The sequence below is a fragment of the Myotis myotis genome, unplaced genomic scaffold, assembly GCF_014108235.1.
Source record: "Myotis myotis isolate mMyoMyo1 unplaced genomic scaffold, mMyoMyo1.p scaffold_m19_p_15, whole genome shotgun sequence".
Lineage (NCBI taxonomy): Eukaryota > Metazoa > Chordata > Mammalia > Chiroptera > Vespertilionidae > Myotis > Myotis myotis.
Genome location: NW_023416319.1, coordinates 10,525,175 through 10,548,254, shown reverse-complemented (window position 1 = coordinate 10,548,254; position 23,080 = coordinate 10,525,175). Strand labels below are relative to the sequence as shown.

General features: G+C 43.6%; 1 long non-coding RNA gene across 1 annotated transcript in view; it reads left to right on the top strand.

Annotated features, from left to right (window-relative positions):
* The window catches only part of LOC118670234, a 36,057-nt gene extending 15,542 nt beyond the window's left edge, over positions 1 to 20,515 (top strand). The window contains exons 2-3 of the long non-coding RNA XR_004972258.1: positions 11,538 to 11,639; positions 20,471 to 20,515. This is a non-coding gene — a long non-coding RNA (uncharacterized LOC118670234). The remainder of the gene's footprint in view (positions 1 to 11,537; positions 11,640 to 20,470) is intronic.
* Positions 20,516 to 23,080: the final 2,565 nt, after the last annotated feature.

Sequence of the window (23,080 nt, the reverse complement as noted above, 5' to 3'; positions counted from 1 at the left end):
CATATTATCTTATCTATCCCAGGCATGAAAACATAGAATGGTAGCACAGGACAAAGCCAGGCAGAGCCCAGCAGGATGTATATACTAGAGCCAGAGGCCAAGCCTTCTGCTCCTTCATATCTCCTACTTATAGTATTTCTGGGTCAAGCCCTGGTGATGCCACTTAGCAGTATATTCTTAAAGCTTTTCGAGACTCAGTTTCTCCAGTTATGAATGTGTACTGTACTCCTTCACAAGGAAACTATAAATATGAAAGCGGTAAAACTACTCCTGCAATATCTTGTATGAGTGTGTACTCAGAGGTTGCCCTCTCATTATTAGTCTGCGGTCGGTGCTCAATCCATTTGAGGATTTACTGAGTGATCCAGCCTCTGAGACAGCTGAGAGCAGACTCGCCTCTCTCACCTTCTCTAGACAGTAGTGCTCCTGCTGTATCGAAACAGTTTCTCAAACCCTGCTCTGCAACTGCTATTGGGGGAGAAGCCAGTGGCTTCAGGGAATTAGGAACCCAGGGGAGGCCGGGCTAGCCTCTGCTCTCAGGGGGGTCACCAGTCTCTGGAGTGGCAAGAGCCACCAGTCAAGGAGACCAAGTGCAAAGTTGCCAGAGACTGTTGGGGGTGGCAAGGCCTGCATCATGCAACCAGGCCTTCCAGGAGAAGGTCATGCAATGAAGAAGTTTGAGAACCACCAGCCCTTTGGAGGGAACTTGGCTGAGTCATAAAAGCAAGTTCCTTCCCTGTGCTGGCTCTCAGTTACCAGTCTCCCTGTGAGGGCCTCATAGTAATGATCAGATAGGAAACCTGAGGCCTGGGCCTGGCCTGACCCCCCCCACCTACTCCCTCAAGTCCTGTTGCCACATCAAGCCTACCTATAGGACCAGAGAGGCGAATGGACTGTTGACTCTGGGTGATTCTTTAGAGGCCATTGATGCCACCTCCTCATTGTACAGATGGGGAAACTGAGGCTTACAGAGGTGAAGTGGCTGGTGCAAATCACATGGCCCATTGATGCTCAGTTTGGACCCAATTCTTCATCTTCTGCTCTTTCCATTTGTAAATGTAATTAGAAGACCCCTTCTGTTCTGGAAGACAGAAAAATAGCCATTTTCTGACCATAAAGGCCATATTACCAACCCCAGAAAAACAGACTGCTGCAGCACATCTTTGCCTGGATCCAGAGAGATCCTAGACCACAAAGGAGTGGATGGATTAACTCTTAACTACCTGTTTATCATGAGCTTTTTTGTAACCTATGAGGTTGGCAGACCCTCACATCTCATGCTCCCCTGGAGTGCGCTTTCACAGGAACGTGGGCTAGCAAGAGGTTTGAATTATCACCACTAATAATAAGAATATGATAGTTAACAAGTCCCGCTCACAGCTCCAGATGCTGTTCTAAATTCTTTGTATGTATTCACCCATTTGATCCCCCCAGCAATCCTATCAGATCAGTTGATAAATGAGGAAACTGAGGCATGGGAAGCAAGGAGTCTAAGATCACTCAGCTTGTAACCGCTGGGATTTGAATTTAGCGAGTCAGTCTCCGGAGTCTGTGCTTTCTACCACGATGCCTTACTGACCCAGGTGCTGCAAGTGGCTCCTTAGAACAGGGCTTCTCTGTCATTTAAAAGAAAATCTTTATTACAAATTCTGTCTCCCTGTGCTCAGGGACTAGAGGTGGGATGGGCTCAGAAAGGCAGTGACTGTGTTCCCCACTTCTCCCCAGTACTGTGGCCATGCACTCCATCCCCCACCCCGGCCCTGCCCCAGAAGGTAAGTGCCTGCTCAGGCACCACACTCTCAGATGCTCAAGCCCCTCCAAAGGCAGAGGAGGTCAGTACTGGATTGAGTTTTCATATTCCCTTGGGGTCAAACTTGCAGATTCTCGCTTGTGCAGTGAAAAACAGCCATTTGATCTCTCTCAACTCTGTATAAATCTCATGAACTGGTCTCCAGAAACCACTCGAATGACAGGAAAGAAATAAAAGGAAGCCTAGTCCATATGTCCAGAGGAGGAGTTAGGAGGTTGGGATAATTCATCAAAGCCAGCCCTCAACCCCTGCATACACACACACACACACACACACACACACACACACACACACACACACACACACACCAGTGCTCCACTCTGCTAGAGGAGCATTCGGCTGCCTCTGCATTATGTGCCTTTGATTAATTTCTAAAGAAAAAGATCAGCTTTGCCAGAGCCCATGTTGTGTTTTCTCTAAATCAGAGCAAATAACATTACTTCTCCAAACGTTGCTATTAGGATGAGATTTATATTTACCTAGAGAGGCTGCTCCTGAGAGAGAGGCAGCGAGAAGTTTAGGCTACAGACAGAATAATCTGCCCTGCTGAAATGTGATTTGCTGCAGCGGGCTGTTTGGGGTTTGCATAAATGAGAAAGATAAACACGATGACTGCTGGTGGTTTTCAGTAACATGATTACGCTTGGGAATAGATCTCTCTCCCTCCTTCTGTGTCTCTCATTCTCTCCTGTGAATGAGCCCAAACCAGTAATTTTCTGAAGTAGAGGATTGAGCTGGTGAGGTCATGACCCTTGCCCATGTCCACACCCACCTCGTTGCACATGTCCACGGTCACACACATGCACTCACTTGCACACACGTGTGTTATTTGGACTTCAGTGTGGGCAGAGGAACACCCATGGTCCCCTTTCCTCTATCTCCAGGTGGAGCACATTGTCCTAAGAGCAGTGGTCGGCAAACTCATTAGTCAACAGAGCCAAATATCAACAGTACAATGATTGAACTTTCTTTTGAGAGCCAAATTTTTTAAACTTAAACTATATAGGTAGGTACATTGTTATTAACTTAATTAGGGTACTCCTAAGGCTTAGGAAGAGCCACACTCAAGGGGCCAAAGAGCCGCATGTGGCTCGCGAGCCACAGTTTGCCGACCACAGTCCTAGAGGAACTACCAATTCACCGGCAAGAAGCAATGTCCCACAAGCTAAAGCTGTAACATTCAGACAAAGTGAAAGGAAGTGTGGCTATTCACCCGCTGGGTGCTCAGATTGTCACTGTCGTGGCTTCAGGCTATGGATAAAAGTATTTAATGGATGTAGTTGGCTTTGTGTTACTCTTATGTGTTTTGCAGGGCAGAGTCAGATCTGGAAAGAGGAACCAGGAGTCCTAGATTCAGGTTCCATCCTCCAGTTCAACCTTTGTGGAGCTCTCACATATGTGCTAGGCTGGTCTGGGTCTCCGGGAAGGAATCCAATATAGATCCTACCTCAAGGAGCATCAAAGCATGACCCCAAGTAGACTGAACATAAGCTCAGAAAGGAAGAGGTGCCAAGTGAGAGGCACGGTGGAAAGTTTTTGCAAGGGAGATATTGCCTTCAGCTGGGGAAGGAGAGAAGGGTACAGTGGACTAGCCCCTGAGTTGGGTGCTGGGGGAGATGTAAGATTTGGACTAGAGAGGATGGAGAGTGGAGGCTATTTCTGGAAGAGACAAAAGCATGAGTAAAGGTACAGAGAGGGTGTCGTGAGCAAGGGAGTATCTCCCAAAGGAGTCACTCACACACATTTGTGACTTTCCACAATGCCAGGTTTGTTAGGAAAGACCTCCCCAATAAACCAATACAGTCACTCACAGGTTATACACAGAGCAGGGAGCTTACATGACAGAAGCGAGCAGAATGTCCAGCGTAAAGTCCTGGTCCCTGTTGGCATCTGCAGGTGGAGAGGCAGGTGTCAGTCTCAAGCTAGGTGGCTGCAGGGGCGGCAGGCGTCCGGTGGAGCAGAAGTCCCTTCGGCTCCTAGCATGACCCGTGGTGCAGCCATGCCTGACTATTGCATGATCAGAGCTCTGAGTTCTTATAGCCCACAAGGGGAGGAGGCCCCACTCGGATGGGTGTTCAGATGGATTTCTGATCCAAATGTCCAGTTTTGGGCATTCTGAGCCCCATCCTAAAGGTGTTCCCATTACACCCCATTACCTCAGTCTTTACTTAGCACTTGACATAACTCTCATGGCTGACAGTGACTCCATATTGTACTGTCAAAGTGTCCAAAAAGTCTGCTCTGCTTGTGCTGTAAACAGAGGGGGGAAGGGGACATGTTTAGGGGATACTGAGCAGGCTATTCTAGGTCATGGAACACGTGTGTGAATATAGAAGAAAGGAAAGTGGGTGAAAAATATCTTTTCTGTGTCCCCTTTCCTCCCTGTCTTTGACCACTTCTGCCTCAGTTCAGTGTGCTCATGCCTAAGACTGCTGATCTGAAGCCATTTTCCCAGGTAGCAACCACTCTTACCATGTAAGGATCCTAAGGACTCCTAAGGGCTCTGTGCCCAGGACAGGGCACCAACGTGGAGGGTTCTGGAGGATGCCCAGGAGAGGAAACATATCTTCTACCATGCTATTGCCCAAGTTATTGCCTTTGCCTGAATTATTCTTCCTCTGCCATCACCACTTGTCTAAATTATACTCATACTCCAAGATGCAGCTCAAATGCAAGTTTCACAGGAAATTCTTCCCTAATGTCGCCGGCCAGAAACAACTCCTTCTCCAGGACCTCGAAATCCTGAGTGTCCTCTGGGAATTAATGGGATTCTCTCGCAAACCATGGAAAACCCCAAATGATGAGCTGTGTCCAAGCTCCCAATTCATGTGGTTTCTGTGTCTATTTCTGTAAAAACTTCTTATGGATCTGAAGTCAACTGCCAAACTGTGGCTTAAAAAGCATAAAATATATAAAGCAGAGAAGACTTAAAGTTTCAACTCAGTAGCTCTGAATGTTGAATCAGCTTGTTGACAGTATTGCTAATAGGTGAGAGTGTGACAGCATCATCCCAGCTCCAATGATCAGGGGTCTGCAAAGAGACCAGTCAGACCTAAAGCCCCTTATCCTATGGCCCTAGGATCTTAATTATCATTTGCTCAAAACAAAAAATTATCTTTCCTCTCCCCAAACCTGACTTCTCATGTTTCCGCTATCTCAGTCAGAATCAATGCCATCCACACAGTCGTGCGATTCAGAAAACTAGAAGTCATCCTTGGCCCCCTCTCTGCCTCTCCCTCCACTCCCAATCTACCATCGGATCTTGTAATTTTATGTACATCATTCAAATCCATCCCCTTTCTTTTCACCTTTCCCCCTAACTCCCTAATCACGCCATTATCATCCCGACCCTGGATAATCCCAGTAGCTCCTCTTTATCCTAACTCTTTATAGTATTTGGCTTCCCTAGTTTGATAGCAAATTGACAATTCATTTTAGTCACTGATCCAAGCCAGCCAGGGGCTTCCTGCTGCTCCCAGGTGGAGAGCAGTCACACAGCCTGATGGGCCATGGCAAGGAATTTGAAATTATTTTGCCCTTCAGTCGGCATCCTCCCTGACTCTCCTTGTCTCTCTAGACTCCAAATGTCATGACCTTTCCTGACAGCATTTGCAGACTGCCTTTCTCTCTGCCCAGGTCGAGCCTCCTCCTGGTTCAAGTTTCAGCTTAGTTCTTTGTTTTTAGTTTAATCATCATTTGCTCCCTTTACCCAACAAACTAGACCATGCTCTTCAAATATTATGGGCTCTGAAGTACCCCATGCTTGTGGCTCAGCACTCTTACCACAGTTTATAATTAGACATTAAGCATGACAGCAATATATCATTTCTACTCAACAGACAATATGTTAGGATCAGAAGGTGCCATGGCTGACTTCTCATTCTTGTATTCCTGGAAGATGGCACCTGGTATCCTATGTTCCTGGCACCTAATAATGTCCAATGCACATTTATTATGGATGAGTGAATGGATTGATAAATTCGGAGTGAACCACAGAGCTGTAAGGACCAGAGGCAGCTAGTCCTTGGAAGAAAACTCTGTAAGGATGAGAGCTGGTCTGGTCTCTGGTTTGTTTTCCTTGTTTAGACCACTCCTGGCCAGTAGAATGTGATCACTGCAAAGAACGTGCACATGTTAAGCACTGGACGAGGGACTGGCTTCAATCTGGGGGGCGGGGGCAGGGTCTTTGGGCACAAATCTCTCCCTGGATATTGGAACCTAGGCTTCATGTGGCTTTTCTCAGACTAGCCTCTTACTTCAAAACTTCTTCCCATTTTTCTCATGAGTCAATTCTGAGAGAGTTAGGTCCAGCGTTGTTCAGTATGATGAGCTGTCTAGATTTTAGAAATGGCCTCCTAACTTGTCTTCCTGGCTTCAGTTTCCCCAAGTATCAATCATGCTGACACTATTGGCATTTGCACTTCCTAAAGCAGAACCTTCCATCTGTCACTCTCTGGCACAAAATCCTACTTCTGTTTACATGAGGAACCCAAGTGGGGTAACTGAGGACACTTTAATCCTCAGCTCAAATAATCTTTTCCTTCAAATATACAATTAACTTTAAGGCACACTTCCCAGCCACATCGTGTTGGAATTGTAACCCCGGGAGGCAGCACTGAGATCTCTTTCTGGCCTTATCCCATAGTCCCAATCCAACTGTAGCCAACCCTAGTTCCCAACACATACCCACTGCTCTGGGTAGTCTCTTCTCTCTTCTGGCCTCTCAATGTCCCAAGTCATCTCTCCCTGGCAGAGCTGAATTAATAATAAAGCATATAATCAATTATTCTTTTATTGGGGTTACATTGGTTAATAAAATTGTATAGGGTTTTTATATTGTATTTTGTGTTTACCATCTCAAGTCATGTCTCTTTGCATTACCATTTAGCCCCCCCTTTACCAATCTCTTGCCTCTCCCCACCTTCCCCTTCCCCTCTGTTAATGATCATACTATTGTCTGTCTATGAGGTGTTTTTTTTCTTAATCCTTTCATCTTTTTCACCCAGCTCCCCTACACTCTCCTCTCTAACAGCTATAAGTCTGTTTCTATTTTGTTAGTTTATTTTTATTAGCTTCCACATATAAGTGAAATCATATGGTATTTGTCTTTCTTTAACTGGCTTATTTCACTTAGCATAATCCTCTCCTGGTGTCCCCAACCTTTCCTTGTATGTTCTCTTTTTAAATGACAGCAGGCCTCTGCATGGTTAGGATAGGCCAAGTTATGCTGCAGTAACAAATTTACCTCTAATTGCAATGCCTGGACACATAATCGATGTATTTCGTCACCATGAAACTTATCCAGCGCAGTTCAGCACAAAGCTTCTCCCCAGAGAAACTCAGGGACCCAGGCTGACAAAGCCTCCACAAACCTGGAATGTTCTGGGAAACATAGAAACTTCATGTGCTCTTCTTGTTTGGGCCTAGAAGTGATACATATCACATCCCCTCCCAGTCTATTGTCCCAAATAAATCACCTGGCTCTGCCTAGTGCACAGGAGCAAGGATATGAGGGCAGCATGTGGTGGTCCATGAGCAGGATATGCCTCTGCCACGCGAGTAAAGCATGAGTGCATAGAAATTCTCAGTAAAGGCCTGCGCAGAGTAGGATGCAATGCCAATTGATTTTCTCTCTATTCTGAACACAATATTTATGCCTGGAGGGCTTATTAATTGACTGAAGGCCAGACTTTGGCCTTGGTGTGATATTAGCTCTGTATTATGTTTGTCTTGTTTCTCTTATCAGATGATAAATGCCTTTCCAATATTAATAAATAACTTCCTCAAGCGGCAGGGATAGAGGAAAGAGCTCTGGGTAGGAGTGGAGCTTCATCTCTGGCAAGTCGCATGATGTCGGGCTAATTATTTAACCCCTGAATTCAGAAGAGCCTTGAATTTCAGAGCAAGGATACAGGACTTCCTTCGTTTAAATACCAACTCTGTCACCCACTATATGTGCAACTTAGGGAAACATAAGCTCTCAAAGCCTCAGTTTTCTTATCTGTAAAACTGAGATGATAAAGTCTGTATCTTAAATGGTTGTTGTAACCATAACGTGTGCAGACTTGTTTTGCCCAGCCCCTGGCACTCAATAAGTGCTTGCTCTTCCTGGCTGTTCTCTGAACCCTGGTTTCCAAGGCTTGCAACTATAAATCCTGCCATGCCGCTGTAAAAGAAACAAGCATCGAATGCAGGCTGGGGCACAGAGTAGGTAACTAGTAGATATTTATTGAAATGAATGAAATATAATCAGTAAGAACAGGAGGCTTTTCTAATTGTTTGGCACCAGATATACTTCCCATCAATATGCCTGTTTGCCTTTCAAGTAAAAAGTGCTCAGAATCATTTCAGGCACATACAGGCCATCCCTCCTGGGGGCTCAAGACAATCTCCATGGCCTGAGACACCGTGCAGCTCCAACCCTCTTGTCCCCCATTCATCACGCCTCTTGTACCCCTGTCCATGTGGTAGCTGAACCAGTGGCCCTGCTCTGTGCTTGGTTGTGTTAGTATCTCTGGAGATAAACTGTTGTCTTCAAAAGAAGAAGCGAGCTGTTATTTCTCTGGCCTAACTCATTTTTCTCTTAGAGACAAGGCAGAGCGAATCATATTTCTCTCTGAAGTCTTTATTTCCCTGTCAATAAAAACATGGTTAGCTACCTGGCTGGGCAGGGCTTAACATTGGCACACTCATTTGGTCAATCCTATTTCTATTCCTCTATTAACCCTGGTTTGGTGTTGGACAGTTGAAACGCTGGCTCCTTGAAGATCAGAACTCTCAGGTACAGTCAACAGCCCAGGGCTCTTAATTTGATTTGGAACCTTGTCCTCTCATTCTTTCGACAAACATTATTATTTGTCCTATGAGGAACTGTAAGGAACAAAGAGAGGCACTGGAGGTGGTTGGGGATGGCTGAATGGAGAGGGAGGTAAGAGTTTGATCTTTGGAGTCAGATTGCCTAGGTATGAAATGTGCCTTCACCAACGTAGGATGTTTCTATACCTATTTATGTTTATATTTTTTGAAATAATGACTCTAAAGTACTTGGCATGGTGCCTGAAAGGAAGTAAGTAGACAGTAACTTCTAGCATTGATAATGAGTATTCAGTGTTCACTGAGGATTTAAAAGCATCACTTACATGCCAGGAGCCTTTTTTGAATATTTGGAGCTCATCAGGAAACAAAAATCCTTGTCCTCATGGAGCTTACAGGATGATGGTACTGAGGATGGTTCCTGTCTTCTGGGATCTTAAAATCTATTGGGGGAAATAAAATAAATTCACGTGTTGCCATGGCCTTACCCTGAGATACTTGCAGCTCAATGAATGTCCCCTACTGCATGCACAGTGAGATCACTGAGAGTCCAAAAAAAAAAAAAGCTCTATTCATTGTTGGACCTGTACTGCCTGGTTTTTCTGAGTGTATTAATAAGTTTCTTGTATTAACTTTTCAATTTCATGATAGTGGGTTGTCTATCATGGGTGAGAAAGATGGCTCATGGAGGCTCCATTAAACCAGAGAAATATGTGGGGTGTTGTAGGACAGAGTTCACTCATCCATTCATTCAGAAATATTTCTCCAGCAACTAGGAGGTAGCAGGCAGAGTGCCAAGCACTGTGGGAAGCTCAGAGGTGAGTGATGAGTCACACTTCACCAGAGCCAAAGCCACACATCAGTGGCTATTTCCCTTAGGTTGTTGTGTAGCCGCTCATGCTTCTATCCCCCTTCTCTACAATGGGGTCCCTCCCTTATGGAAGAGGAGGAGGGGCTGCTACTAATGGAAGTGTGTTTGGGTATAGAACAATCCACTGGAACACAGACTCAGAAAAATAAGGGAAACTGTACCATCCTCTGCCATCTGACTGTGAATAATACCAATGTCTCGAGAGAAGAAAAATCAATTACGTGAACACCTGACCTGTAATTCAGTGAGAAAGGTTCCACCCTTGAGTCAATACCTTCTACAGTTGATGTTTTGAGGATTTGTCATGAATGACAAGAGAAAGTTAGTATTGCAGTGATTTGAGGGTTAGCTGGTTACTCTTAGAAGCCGTATTTGTGTCACAATCAACTCCTGGTGTCACCTTGTCAAGGTCTTGTGCTTAAAGACAGGAGGAGGTCTCTGGGATGGAGAAGATCTCCTGGGTGATGAGCCTGTGAAGAGGGAGGAGAGTGCCATCTATTCTGCAGGCAGTTAGTTGCATGCGTTCCTCCAAACGACCTAGTAGAGGTGACAGGAAAGAGGTGTGTGTCTTAGGTTCCTCACTCGTAAAATGGGGCAAGAGACTTTCCCAAGGTCTCAAAACTAGCAAGGGTCAGAGAGGCATCTAAAACTCAGGTCTCTAGGCTCCAAGGTGAGTGCCTTTTCCATCATGGCAGCTGGCCCACTGCTTGTGACATGGACTTGAGTAAGAAACTTCTGGATGAGTAGATGATTTCTCAAGAGCACTAGTTACTCAAAAATGAGAATGAGGAAAGCTAAACAGGCTGCTTTACTGCAAGACATCTCAGTGCTTTTATAGGCTCACCCAAGTGATTTCTTGAAGCTATTCAAAACAGGGAAAAAGGATCCAGTGACCTCTTCAATTATGTAATTCCTTCTTCATGGATTACATTGTAAAAGGCACTGTTCTAAGAAATGTCCTTACAGAAACTATGCTTCATTTTGCAATTTTATTTTTTAGTTTCCTCTAAAAACTGCACAGAGACATTGCTATGAACCAAGGAAGACTTTGGAGGGATGGTAGACCAAGGATTTGTTTCTGGCCTGGGTAACCGTCATATCCATCCCTCTGTTCTTACACAGGTCTGTCCCTCTAAGGCCCAATATCCCCACTGAAAATGGCTGGCCTGGAGGTCAGAAGACCCTGCCACCTCCCTGCAGTGTGACCTTAGGCAGGTTCATTTCCCACATGCGTCCTCAGATTCCTGTCCTGAAAAGGGTGCATGAGACTGACTGGGGCACTTCGTTAAGATACAGAATCTTGAGCCTCAGCCCAGGGATTGCAATTCAGTAGGTTTGTGGTGAGGCCCTGGGGCCTGTGAGTGTCATGACAGGCGATTGTGGTTGTGTGAAAGCCTGTCTACACGAGGGTCCAGGAGAGGTTTACTTAGACCCGTGAGGATCTCGGGGATGAGGTGATCAGTCAGGTGAGCACATCCAACATACTGCCTGACTCTCTGAGAAGGTGACCTTCTCCCAGCCCTCACCTTCTTCTTACCCACCTTGATTATTCTCTTCTGATTCACCACTAGATGGTAATTAATCGCTAACAGCCCTCTTAGGGGAGAAGAAGACTCCATTTGTTTATCTACAATTCACTGCCCATTACAAGGCACTAAAAATAACCATAAATCGTGTCACACTTTCAAGGGTGAATTCTGGAAATGCCAGCATGATAAGATTATAATTTGCTTAAAAGCTGCTTTGATACCATGGGTTCTAGAAGAGAAGTTGGCCCTTTTAGAAAAGTTTTTCTGCTAAACTCAGAGTTACATAATTCTAAGCTCTCTTTGGAGGCAAGCTGCCAACAGTTTGGGTTGCTGAAGAAACAATCATTTTCCAATTTCACTCCAAACCAGGCGTGGTTAATAAACTTTAAAATTAGGGCGACTTCCTAGTGAACATATATTACTTTGGTAATCAAACATAAGTTATTAAAAAAAAATGTTCAGAGAACTGAAGTAGGACTGGGAATATGAGAGTATTGAAATCTTTTCCCCACAGGGCCAATTGGCAGAGAAAGTTCTGAGGATGAAAAGTTCTTGGTGGAAGAGGTTCCCATTCCTGCAACCAAGGTGACCTCCACCATTTTTCCACTGGCAGAGGGTAAGTACAAGCAAGGGCTATGACACAGCTGTGCTTCTTAGTTTCTTGTGCTCATATTGTATACATGCTCTTTACCTTGCCTTTTCATGTAATGTCTTAACACAAATGCTTCCCCAAGTAGCTACAAAGCCTTGCAACATGATATACAGTGGCTGCATTGTTCTTCATCCCACAAAACACTAAAATTCATTTCACCATTGCCCTCTTGTTGGACATTTTGTGTGTTTCTATTTTTTTCCCTCTTGTAGAAAAATATACTGTGATGAACTCTCAGTGCATAGTTTTCTGTGTTTAAAATTATTCTAATATAGATGGGAGTTCTAACCACAGCAGTGTAAATTGTCCTCTTTCTCAAAATATCAGGGGGAGTTTTTGAAGACAAAGCTGGTCTGAAGTCACATCCTGGAAGGGGTCTGACTTTAAAGACTATGAAAAGAAAAGCAGTTAAGTAACTCCAGGTATAAAATGAGGATGCAACTAACTACTAATTGAGTTCTGTATGTTTAATTATTTAAATCTTTTGCATCTGTATCATCTTTTCACTCATTTATTACAAAATAGCTAAGATAAAAGGGTCACCCTATTTAAGCCAGAAAGTCTAGTTCATGCTAGTAACAGTGACATCTTTTATTATATTCAACTTACACATTAGACATGAAAATACTCTGAGACAAGTAATTTCTCACGTGGCCATTACTACCCACTAGAAGAGTTGTTTAGTTATTATCTGGCCATTGTTCAGACTAAGGAACCAAACACATCTTGGAAGAGGGGGGTCTAAGTTCACAGGGCCAAGTAGAGGCCATACCGATGTCTGGGGCTGCGTTTCTTGACTCCCAGACCTGTGGCTAATGGGAATGCTTTATCCCACTACCACAAACCAGTCTTCATGCTTCTATTTATCTCTGCATGCAATAAAGGGCACAGAGATTGAATCTAAGAGGGGGCCAATATGCTGAAAATATATTTAAAAATTTTCTGCTATCAAGAAGGTACCATTATAGTGGGAGACTCGTAAGTTCAATGTATTATCTACAATCCCTACAATTTGATTATGCATAACTCTGAAACAGCAGTTAAATACTGAGGACCCTCAGAAGGGACCTAACTAATAAGCAGGAAAGGCAAGGAAGGCTTTGCCAAAGTAGGGACATCTGAGATTATCCTTAAAGGAAAAATAGGTTTACAAGCCAGGGAATAGGTGTGTGTACTGTGGAAGGACATTCAACCTGGAGAGCACAGAAGGGGCATAAACACAGAAGTGGCAAAGGGCATCATGGACTCTTCTGGGGATGGTAATATTAATTCAGTACCATGGGCTTCTAAGGCTTGGAGGATGGATGAATGGAAAACAAGGCAATAGGTACTGGACACTAGTGGGCTTGCAGGTCATTCTAAGAAGTTCGGACTCAGAGCACTGGGTGAAGGGAGTCAAGAATGTTTTGCAAGTTATGTAGGAGGGGTGTGTGTGTGTGTGTGTGTGTGTGTGTGTGAGAGAGAGAGAGAGATTTTTGCAAATGACCTTACCTGTGAATGATGGTCAAGAATATACTGGAGGATTGACATTTGTAGCTGGGATATATTTATGAGGTCAGTGCAAGGAGGCAGGTGAAAGATGAGGATGTAGTCTAAGGCAGGGATGGACAGCCAGGAAGGAGAGAAGAGGCCAGATGTAAGACACTAATGGAATTGAGCGTCTCTTCAATGCGAGGAGTAGCCAAGAATTGGCAACTGAGGATAATGTTAAGATTTTTGTTAGGGAGAGTGAGTGGAAAACGAGAGCTGGAAAAGCAGTTTGTGGGAAGGGGGATAAGAACGTAAGTTACCTTTGTGATGTTCAAAGGGAATCCAAGTGGGTGTGTGGCAGCTGGAGATGTGAGCCAAATCACAGTCTGTATAGTTGAAGATGTGGCATCATCCAGAGAGGACAGGACGAAGGAAATAAGAAAAGAGGAAGGAACCACAGCTGGAAAATGCTGACCCTCATTAAAAAGGGCCCAGTCAAGGAATCTGAGAGGGAAGAGAATTTGTGATTTCTCTGCCTAAAAATTTCCTGCTGGAAAGAGTGTGGCTGGAAAACTATCACCCAGCCAGGACTCTTCTGTCCAGCAAATGCTAAGCTGGGCAGGATCCAGGGCCCACAGCAGCTGAGTGAGGTAGACAGTGTTGCCCTGGGGAAAGTGTCTTAGGGGAGCTGCTACAGAACTTGGCCTTGTTCATTTCCAAAATAGGGTAGGGCAGGGGTAGGTTTGGGGGAAAGAAGATGGAAGGAAAGAAAATAACCACAAATGGTCACTGGCTCTCTGATTGATGCGCCACTTACTGATCTCATTTGATTATTTCACCAACTACACGGAGGAGGTGGCAGTATCTGATTGAGGGACCTCTTCCTCTGTCCGCATATTTTCAGGTTTCCATCACAGACCCTCCCAGACTCAATGTCATACTCCCACCCCCAGGAGAACCTGTTCCATTTTACGATTGGTGGAGTACCAAGGGTCTGCGCACCCACTGGCTCACTGTTCTTTTCCCAGGTGATTTGAGGTCATCGAGTCCCCTCTTCTTCCTCTTGTTTTTGAAGTGATGTCATGCTCTGTGTAATCTCCATTATCTCTTCTTTGTTGCCAAGAGTGACCTTTGGGGAAGACAGATGGTTATGACTTTCTAGCTATTTTGTCTGAATTTGGTTCAGTTTTTGGAAAGGGTAAAATATTAGAAATACTAGGAATGAATGGTTCATGATTCCCAAATCAAGATGCACCAGTTATTAAGCTGATGTTGGGCACCCCCACCCCAATTTGACTCATCTATTTTAATTGAAGGAGGAGAAAAGCATTTATTATTGACCTGTTCAAATCTCGTCCATTTTACCTATGACAAAATTGAATTCACTCAGTTTCTAAATGACAGGGCAGGGATTAAACCAGACTCTTTTGCAAGCGCTATTTCTGTTCCTCCATGCTGCCTCTTCAGGTTGAAATTATGTTGAACAAAGAAAGAAAGTCTTATATAGCCAGATGATGTGATTCCAATTACCACGAGTCACGAGTTCACTTAAGCCAGCTTTTGAGGTCCTGCTTGCTCCCAGGCTATCGGTTCAGGAAGGCTCTCTGCTCTATTCCCACGAGGTATATTCTGAGATGGTCTTCTCATGGGCCCTGCTGGGAAAGAACAAAACGTTAACATGGCAAATACCCTTCCTTTTCCCAAAGATTCCACTTCTTTTGATGACAGCAACTTTCCTAATGGGGAACAGGAAAAGGGTCAAATTTTTCTGCAGGATCATTCAAGCCCTTTCCCAGGACAGGATGATCCTTGGGAAAGTTATGGGACTGTCCCTGCAGGTTCTACCATGCTCTAGGCTACAGAGAATTCTTGACTGTTTTCCCCTCATCCTAACCATCATCCTCTTCCTGTCCCCTCTCTAAGCACAGGCACGCATGGGAGGATGTATTGCATTTAGGCCCAAAGTAAGACTTTATTGCTTCGTTCGCTCTTCACAAAAGCCCTGCTGGTCCATGTTCCCAAATGAGGAAACTGAGTCCCAGAGAGGCAATGAGCAGTGTCCCAAGCTAATCAGATGTAGATGGTGACTAAGGGATTGCTAAACATAGGGTCTGGGTCTTCTGACTTCTGGTCCTCTTTACATGGTAAAGAGTGGGTATATTTTAAATATTGCATTCCAACATATAAAACAGAAGAGGAATCTGTTGGTTTTCCTTGTTATTGCCTTTTTTGGTATTCAGAAGTCAGAAGTACTCAATATCTTTGAGGTAGCACTGAGGCTCAAAACTGAAATAAGATGGGAAAATCTGTGATTACTCCAAAATTACTAAGTATAGACATTTAAAAATATGCAAATCCACCCTGTGAGTTGTCTGTGAAATATATGTGCTTTGAGAACTGTGAGACATGTTGAGTTGGGGACCAATATGACACATGGCTGGTAGTTTATGGGAAAATGCTGGGCTTGGCTGCTAGAGAGACCTAGTTAGTGGGTTTCAAGGCCTTCTGGACACAGGTGCTACCTTCTTACTTAGACCAGGGTAAGGACTCTAGAGGTTAGGTGAGATGCTTAAGAGATACAGTCAGGGGAGCTCCTACTCATTCTGGCACATTTTTGCACTTTGATAAGCCTTTGAAAAGAAACAAAAGCCAATACTTCCTGGCAACATGTTGTATATCTTGAAAAGACCATTTGAATATACATAGACCAAAGACTAGTGAATATCCCTGCACAGTCTATGTACTACTTTGAGTATAGCTAGATCAGTGTCACATCAAAAAATATTTATTTTAAAGTTATAAAATTTAAAATGATAAAAGTTTAAAATATGAGAATAATAATTCTTAAAATAATAAAAACAAAACACATCATAGGTGAAACCCCCAGTTCCTCCTATGTGGCTGGAACAGTAGAGAAAGGTGCTGATCTGGAATTTTATCTGGGATAATAAATATAATTTTTAATGGTTCTCTCTCCCCCGCCCCTCCCCATTTCCAATTTGGAAATGCATGAAATGCAGAACATCTGACATGGAGGTAAGGATTTAGTTTGGTAGATTGCTTGGCATTGGCACTTGTTTAGACAAAAATGTACCGGTAGAACATGTTGTTTTTCAAAATAAACTTTCGAAGGAACAGAGATCCAAAATATAAATTATCTTTTAGAGAAAAAAATGGCTTAAAAACTTTGCAAATCAATAAAATAAATTTGCTTTGTGACTATCATAGAGTTTCTCATTAGGATGATTTTTTAAAAAGAGGGGAAAAAAGGGAAATCTCAAACTATCTACAGACATAGGCAGGGAGGCAGGTAAAGTTTGGACTCTCTGGACCTACTTTGATAACTTACTACTCAAAGCATGATATGAGGACCAGCCCCAAAGAATCACCCAGGAGTTGGCTAGAAATGCTAAATCTTAGGCTCTACCCCAGACCTTCTGAATCAAAACCTGCATTTAACAAAATACCTATGTGACTCCTATGCACATTATAGTTTCCGGGGCTTTGATACTTTGAGTTCTCAGGGCTGAAATTTGGAAACAATCCTAAACTAGATGCCAAACTAGACCTCTGGAGGCACACACAGGAGGAGAGGCTGCTGATGTTGGAATGACAGTTTAGTTCCCAAACACAAGACATATATTTCTGTGAGTGACCAATTGTCCTTTTGTATAAGTGGGTGCCTTTGTCCCTGGGCTGTGGGTGAGTCACAGCATGTGATTTATCAGACAAGGGACATATATTTAGAAATAAATCATTGCCAAAAGAAAGGGTATGAAGAAATAATAATCACTCATATCTGGTTTCCATTATAAAATAATATTGCTGTTTTGCATGCTTTCTAGACTCCTTAGGGTATTCTATTGCCACTCTGAGGTTTTTTTTTTCTTTTTACATATTTAGAAGCTATTTAATAGAAATGGTGCAGCATGGAAACAAAAATATTTTTCTCACAAAATGTTCCCATTCAATAAGTTGCCACATATTTTTGTTCCATATGGTGCTTCATAAACTAACAGTATCCGCAGGCAATGCAATTGAGCAGAGGGGTACATTTATATGCTTAGAGTGGCAATATGAACCCATGTTCAAGGATTTTTTGTTTTAGGCAAAGATAATTGATGTTTAATTAAAAAAAAACATATAATGTTAAAGAGTAGTTCAAGCTAAATTCCTTAAAAGAGACTGTAGAGAAAGTAAATTCATTTATGCATGTCATTCATTCATCAAGCATTTACTGATCTTTTACTGGACTTACAAAGATGAATAAAACATTGTCCAAGACACTGAAGAACTCATCCTCTAGTGCAGTGATGGTGAACCTTTTGAGCTCGGCGTGTCAGCATTTTGAAAAACCCTAACTTAACTCTGGTGCCGTGTCACATATAGAAATTTTTTGATATTTGCAACCATAGTAAAACAAAGATTTATATTTTTGTTATTTATTTTATATAGTTAAATGCCATTTAACAAAGAAAAATCAACCCAAAAAATGAGTTCGCGTGTTACCTCTGACACGCGTGTCATAGGTTCGCCATCACTGCTCTAGTGGATGAGAAAGAAAGAAGACATCACAGAGTGATTTAGAGAGTAAGTGTGGGTATTCTGGGTGCGCACAGTAGGAGTTCTCAGTGAACAAGAGGGATGGGACAGGAGCTGAGGGAAGTCTTTCTGGAAAAGGAATTCTTTAAAAAGCAAGCCATAAAGCTACCCTTTAGGTCCCCGATATGTATTGGTGAAGTCCTCTCTGACCATCTGTATTAAGAGCAATGATAACTCCAAACCCATGCCCTCCTACTCTGCTTTCTCCATGGAGTTTAATACCGTTCATGATAGCCAGCCTCCCAGACAGCCCTAAAAATCCCTGGATCTTGGTATCCATGCCCTTGCATGGTCCGCCTCCACATTTTATCAGGGTTAGGAATAATAGAATATGACAGACGCCACAATATGTCACTTCCAAGATTAGGTTATAAAGGCTTCCATCTTGATCACTCTCTTTTTCTTAGCAGCTAGCTTTCCCCAGAGTGAGCCATCTAAGTGGTGAGCAGCTCTTGGAGAGGTCCACATGCCTCATGATAATGCCACATGAATGAACTTGGCAACAGATCCCTCAAAGCCAGACATATCTCCAGATGAGACTGCAAGCCTCATGACAACTGGATTACAACCTCACGAAAGAGCAAAAGCCAGAACCACACACCTGCTCTGCTCCCAGGCTCTGATTCTCAGGATTTGTGAGATAATAAACCGTTGTTGTTTTAAGGTCTAAATTTGACATAATTAGTTCCACAGTAATACATAACTAATATATCATCTGGTGCATTATACACTATTTTCCCTCTTCTCAAGTAAGATGTAACCTCCATGAGGACAATAACTTGCTTGATTCATTGCTGTACTTCCATTTCCTAGAACACTACCTAGATCATGGTAGGTGCTGAATAAACATTTAAACCAGCGACTGAAGTCTGCTGACACTCATTCTAATAATTTGAATCAGGATTTATAGTGTTTCCGTGTACATAGAAGGGCTTCATGATAAGGACTAGCTTTATTTCTCTTCTGATTTAACTGGTTGGGCATTTTGTAAGTGATGAACCCCACAACTAATAAAAAGAATCCAACTAGACTTTCCAGAAAAAAAAAAAGCAGAGGCATAAAAGCTCATGTTTTTTTCAACCACACATCACAGGATAACAGATTTTCCTTCGTAGATTCTCACCACGGCCAATGGCAGCAGACCACTATTGGGACTGCCCATCAACACAAAGTGGTGCTGGACCACCAGAACTAGCTTCTTCTAGCAAAATATGGTCCCTGAAGTTATGAGTCAAACAAACTCCATGGACATCATAGTGCAATATCTGCCTTCTAAGTGCCTAGCCTTGGGTCCTATAGGGCCATAGTCTTTAATGCTGGAAGAATCCCTGGGCCAAATCTGAGCTATAACTGTGGGAACCCAAAGGTCAAGAGTCCATTCAGTCCAAAGGTAAACTAGAAGACCGAAGGAGCAGGCTGATGATCATAGGCAGGTTGAACTGACTGGGGACAACAAAAGCAAACCAGGAATGCCCCAAGGAGAATCCTAAATCATAGCTTTCAGTAGTGAACCCTACCTGTCCAACAGATCACCTGGGGGCACGGTGCTGGTTATTAATTCACGATTTTTACTTTAAATCTACCCTTCCATGTACTGCTTTGAAATGCTAGTGTTGGAACTGTGCCAACAGTATTTCTCCTTTACCAGCTCTGACAATAGAGGGCACTAGAGAAAACTGGAATATGGAGAAGGGCTTTTTCTCCACCCTGTTCCATTTCTCTTTCTATCAGTGTCACCCTGGCCCTACCAGTTAGTTCCAGTAGGAAGTTGGTTTTAGTTTCTAGTTTTGCCACAATCCCAGAACCATTTGCATCTGAGGTACAAGTAAGTTCTAGTAAGCCTGTTCCTCTGAAATCTGTGTCCTATCAGCTCTAGGAGGTCCTTCCCCTGAGGTCAGACACCAGCAAAAGCTGGAGAACACTGCCCAGAAGCAAGGGTCTCAGCTCTGCAGGGCCCCTAGCCCTGACTTCATTCCTTTGTTTTCCCCACCCTTAGAGGTAGTAGCTGCTTCCTGAATTCTCAATAACTGGTTAACTTGTTAAAATTATTTCAATTAAGTTTTTGGTTCTGGTTTCTGAGTCCTGATAGGATTCCTGACTGTAGGCATATAAAAATGCACAGATGTCTGGATTTTTCCATAACCTAATGTTGATTTAATTGGTCTGTTGTGATTAGACACAGAGCATTAGTGACTTTAACATACAGCCAGGGTAGAGAACCTGGCATTCTTCTTACCTCTATAGAATGGTCCAGCTGACTTAAAATGGAGGGCGAGAGGTACTCAAAGCAGGACTCTGAACTGTCTCCGTTTTGAACAATTCCTTCAGCTGCCTGTACTTGTGTTTAGCAGAAACCACCTTCTTTTTTGATTTGACAGACTCATCCATTGAAGAGTAAGGATTCATTTGGCCATTCACACCTCCAACTCCTTGGTACACATGGTCCCAACCATTTGAGCTGGTTCCATCCATCTGCTTCCATATTCATACTATCCCTATGCTGTAGGCAGTTACATAGACCTGAGCAGAGCAAGGACGATGGGCCAGGTACAGATGGTCATCAGCCTGGAAAGCCCCAGGTGCCTAGCAAGGGACAATCAATTATAGGGTGGGACCTTGCCCCCAGGGTGACTTTCCTCCCCTAGAATATCACTGGTCATGAGGTTTGGACCCCTTGACCTTTCCTCCCTAGAAATAACATGTAGCCTTCTGTTGTATTTTAGCTCCAGCCCCAGATAAGCAACAAAACCAGCCATGGCTGACGTCAGGACCAGCTGCATTGGATAATGACCCCCTGCCCTGGTGCCACCAATCAATCAACGGAGACCACAACCCTGAATGGACACACCTGGAAAGCTACTGAATATTCTATTAAGATCTTTCCCATGGGGCCTCCCCTAAAATCTCCACCCTTAAAACCCTTAGGATGGAGGACCCAGTGCACTCTCCTTCCAGGGAGAGCGCCTTTGCCTTTCAATTACCCACCCCTCAGGTATGTTACCATTAGCTTCCTCACTACCAAGCTCCAGGGGCCCTTCCTTTCTCTCCATAACTTGTTTCCTAAGCCCGTTTCTTCTAGGAATTACTTCTTTTCCTTTGTAATTTACCAAGTAAATGTTCTCCTACAGTTTGGGTCTTACTCTGAATTCTTTCCTAGCCAGAACCCAAGTACAGAGGTTCCTGAACCCCCGTTTGGTCTGACCCCATCAGTCGGACAACTGGTGCCATTCCCAAAGCCTACCATACCTGGCCTCCTAAAATAGCTCTGAATATCCCATTCTGGATGACTTCAACTGAGACATGAAATAATGAAATGAATGTTTCCCTGTCACTAAAAGCAAAACAAAGGATAGATCTTGGGTATTTGCCAAGAAAAAACAACTTGCATTTGCATTCAGAGAATGTTAGGCCCCCAGAGCAAGGGCATAGGCCAGGTACAGAAACTCACCGCGGCAGAAAGCCCTGGATGCTGAGCAAGGGGCAAAACTGGAAAAACAAGAACCTCACCTCCAGGGTAACCCATCTTCCCCTAGCATATCACTGGTCAGGCGGTTTAAACTCCCTGACCTTTTCCTTCCTAAAGATAACATTGAGGCCTCACTTGTATTTCAGCTCCAGGCCCAGAAAAGCAGCAAAACTAGACAAGTGGCACCTGGCTGCCTTAGAACCAGCTACATTGTCTAATGATCCCCCCGACCCCCACCCCGGCCCTGGCACCGACCAATCAGTGGAGAGCACAACCTTTAAAGAGCACACCTGGAAAGCTGATGAGTATCCTAATGAGACCTCCCCTACGATTTCCACCAGCAAGAGAGACAAATATGCTCAAAACAGTGCAGGCTCTCCCACCAAGGAGCATGCCATAGCCATTCCCCCCACAGGCACATACCCCCAACTTCTAAGGGACCTCATGAGACTTACAACCAGGAGAGCAATGAGCCATGGCAGCTCGTCCCTGGCAAACCCCTTGAGCCTGTCTTCAAGGCCCCTTTTTATCCTTGTATCCGTTCCCTTTGAATATTCCCACCTCCCATCCCCTTTTCCTTAAATAAATCAAATCTTCTTTCATCAGTGGATGAGATAGCTATGCACCACTGATTTTAACTTTTCAGAGAATATCCATGTTACATAGGTCCTTTGTGTGCAAATTCAACTCCCTAGCTCCTGTTTTTCATTAAATCTTTCATGTGTGTGGGAGTGTTGTCAACATTGCTAATGGTGTTTCTGTTTAATTTCTTTATATAATTTATCATCAAATAAAGTCCCAGAAAGGAAGTTTGACCAACTGGATGGGACCTCCTAGAGAAGGATGGGTTGGTCTTGCAAAGGCAATGATTTTCAATTTTGAAAAAGCTTAGGAGTGTAAGGACCTAGTGACTTGGGAGGAAACATTATGAAATGCAGCTAAATGGATCTTTCCAGCACAAAGGCTTCCTGTTTCAGGTTTCTGCATAACATATCTCTTTGAATCAAATAGGGAGAGGCACTTCTTGAAAAATCACCACCTTCCCCCCTGAATGGACTTTTCTCTGCGTGGCTGTCTTGTACTAACCAGACCATGGCATTACGCTGACCTCAGATGGCATACATCTCAACAAATAGCATGTGTCGATCCCAGCCACCACCCTCTCAAATAAACCACATGACAGTTCAGAATAAAAGGCAATAAAAGGGCATAAGCAGCCTCACAGGAAATTGGTAAAATGACAAAAGATGTGCACACACACACACAGAGACTCTAAATCAAGCCACACACACATTTATTTGCCCTGCTCTGTTCTCATCGCTCAGAGAGAAGCCGAGACCCGGCACCTCTTCTACCTGTTATTTCTTTAAGGAAATGAGATTTGAGACATGATAGACTTGAGAAGAAATGTGTTTAAGCAAAGCTGCTTACAACCTTTCAAGTGTTTCTAGTTTCTGCTAGAGAGAAAAACATGGGGGAAAATATTAACAAGTGAAGGGGGAAAAAAGCTTGAAATGGATTAGAAATAGGACATATTCCTTTGATCTTCCATATACTCTCTTTGATTTGTTTAGGGTTTGGGAGCAGCAGCCTTAGGGGGTGATTTGTAGATGTCTAGAGATAAGAAGACGTGGTGGGACAAAACGGTGTTTGAACTAATCGCTTTATTGCCATGAATATCAAATTAGTCAGGAATGCTTCCACCATGATGTTCTGCTACCTAGAAACTTTCCAATGCCCACAGGAAAAATCCTTGAACTTGGAGTCCACCACAGTTTTGTACCAACTTCCTTTTCTTTGTTTTGCCGCCTGGAACTGTGCCATGCAAATGCTCCCTTTTAGCCTTAAGGATTCATGTCTCACACCA